At 55.3% G+C, this 2,604-nt stretch overlaps 1 pseudogene across 1 annotated transcript; it reads right to left on the minus strand.

The window, feature by feature from the left end:
- Positions 1 to 1,076: 1,076 nt before the first annotated feature.
- LOC309848820 (G-protein coupled receptor 183-like) lies at positions 1,077 to 2,190 on the minus strand (annotated as a pseudogene). The gene has a single exon. The product of its transcript is annotated as a G-protein coupled receptor 183-like (transcript).
- Positions 2,191 to 2,604: the final 414 nt, after the last annotated feature.

Here is a 2,604-nt window from a genome sequence, read left to right on the forward strand (position 1 = left end):
GACATCAGTGCTGATGCCTGTCTAGCTACAGGGGCCACAGCCACGGACAGTAACTCAAGAGCTGAGTGTCCTCCCAGCTCAGAGTCCAGTGGGACAGCAACGAGGGGGCTCTGGCCACTGATGGCCCAGGACACCCCCTCAAGAGAACAGAGCCTGAAGCTTGAGATGGGAGAGAGTCAAGCGCCCAAAATGTCAGGAATTACGAGGGGCATGGAGTGGGTCATCAGGAGCAGAGGGTCACGGTGGGACAGGGCCAGGGTGACCTCATGGGGGACCCCTGCAGCTCGGGGCTGGAAACTGAGGGAAGTGGGGGTGGGTAGTGTGGGGGGGATGCTCACATGCCGCTGAGCAGGGAGGCCTGGGTCGCGTTTCACAAACCCACAAAATTGAAACACTCCGTGAGTGACTTTAAACTTGGGAAGGTGCAGTGAAAGGTTTGTCTTGATCGAACGTACAAGGCTTGCGTGGATACGCACTTTCCGACAGGTGCTAATCAGATGAGACACTTGTGCCTGCTTTTCTGACATCGTCCCTTCCTGGGCCACTGACCCCAGCAGCACAGGGGACACCATGCTTTCCCACTCCGGGAGGTGGGCTCTGCAGAAGCAACCACCCCATCCCCGCCCGTCACCCACACTCCAGCCCCCACCTCCAAGTCTGGAACTGAGGTGCATCCCCCAGTGTTTTCTGACCTTGGCAGGAAAACCTTGGCATTCTTGTAAATGTTACCTGAAGTTTCCACAAACTTTGTTTTGGAGGGAGGGGTCCTACTGCCCTTTACAACATTTTGCCTCCCCAAACCTGAAACCTCCTGCTTTTGGTGTTTTCTGCATTTACTCTCCAAATGCTCCTTTCCAGCAAGAAATAGCACAAATGCCTTTAGAGGGCCGGGAGCTCCCATATTATCTGTTGGGAAACATTAGAGGTGCTCCATCATGAACCTGAGCAAGTTCAAGTTCCGGGGCCCCTCACCATCCAAGACTCTGCACCTAATTTTGTATTTATTCTCTTCTATTCTTTTTGTTAAAGAACCCCCCGTCCCCAGATTAATCTATGCTTCATGTCTCTGAGCCTGGACCTCTCCGGAGAGACAGAGTCTTAAAGCCAATGACTCATTAGACCTCATTCTCTTCCAAGGGCGCTAAGGCTGCAGGCGGGCTGACACTTTGTGTTTCTGAAGAAGCCCTTCCCTGGAAGCAGGACGAGGAGAACGCAGACCCCCTGAGTTTTAAGATGCCAAGGAGCCATTTCCTGTACCGGCTGGATGCGAAGAAGGGAGTGATGGGGTCAATGCCGCTGTTCGTGTCCATGGAGGGCATGAGAGCTGAAGGGACAGTCTGGAACCCCTCTGATCCGGGCAGGACAGTGGGCGCAGCATCTCTCTCAGCATGAACTGGACGACATTGTGGTGACAGAGGATGAAGACCACCACGGCCCCAGCACCACCAGGGCAGGCAGCCAGCCCCTCCAGGGGCACCCTTTCTGGCTCATCAGCGAGTTTCTCCGGGCTGGCCTGCACAGCTTCAAGGTGATCTTCAGGTAACAAAACACGGTGACCCCCACCAGCCCACAGAAGCTCCGAGTGCAGGTGGCCAGGCCCATGAGGGGCAGCCTGATGGCTCCCTCGACACGTTCATACTCCATGCAGGTCAGCTTGCCTGCCACGAGCTTTGTCGTGGGGAGAAGGAACAGGGGCGCTGTCTGCCCCAAGGCCAAAGCCCAGAGAGCCACACAGACCAGCTGTGCCTGGCTGGCCTTGCGGAGCTGTGGGCTCTAGTGGGACGGACCACAGCCATGCAGCCATCCACACTCACACACATCATGGGCTGGACACCACCACCACCCCCACCCCCCACCGTAGGTGTTCACGTAGAGAGCAAGAAAGGCCAGCAGGAGTCCAGCAAGGAATAGGTGATCCTTCCAGGCAGGACCAGGGCAAACAGGAGGTCGGACCCACCAGGTAGACCAGATAGACGCCCACTGAGTTGATCTTCTTGCTCTTGAGCCAGCCAAGGCCTAGGGCAACGATGTTTCTCTGGGCACTGAAGACCGAAAGGGCCATATGGAACAGAGAGAGGCCCAGGCTGACTGCCCGGGGCGGAGGGCAAGGAAGGCAGGAGCGGGTATGGGAGAAGGGGCTGCTTGGATCAGCCGTGTGGGACGCCATGACACTGAGGTCCTTGGGAAGATGAAGGAAGGAAGGAAGGAAGGAAGGAAGGAAGGGAAAAGGAAAGAAAACATTATGTTGCCTCTGTACTACTACTAATAATGTGATGAAGCAACAGACACACGGAAAACGTCTCTCTTTTTAAGCAAACATTTTGCTGACGTGTAACACACTATTCTAGTCACTACTGCTGTGTAACAAATGACCCCCCTCCCCAAATTCAGCAGCTGAAAACACACTTGATTCTGTTCACAGCCAGGTTTGGAACAGAACACAGTAGGAATGGCTTTTCTCTCCTCCTTGGTGTGGGGAACCTCCGCTGGGAAGGGTCAAGGGCTGGGGTTTACTTGATGGCAGGTGTAGGACCATCTGGAGGGACCTCACTCAGACTAGTGGCCGTTCATGCTGGCTTTTGGCGGGAACCTCAGCTACGGTTG

The sequence above is a fragment of the Mustela nivalis genome (assembly GCF_964662115.1).
Source record: "Mustela nivalis genome assembly, chromosome: 15".
Lineage (NCBI taxonomy): Eukaryota > Metazoa > Chordata > Mammalia > Carnivora > Mustelidae > Mustela > Mustela nivalis.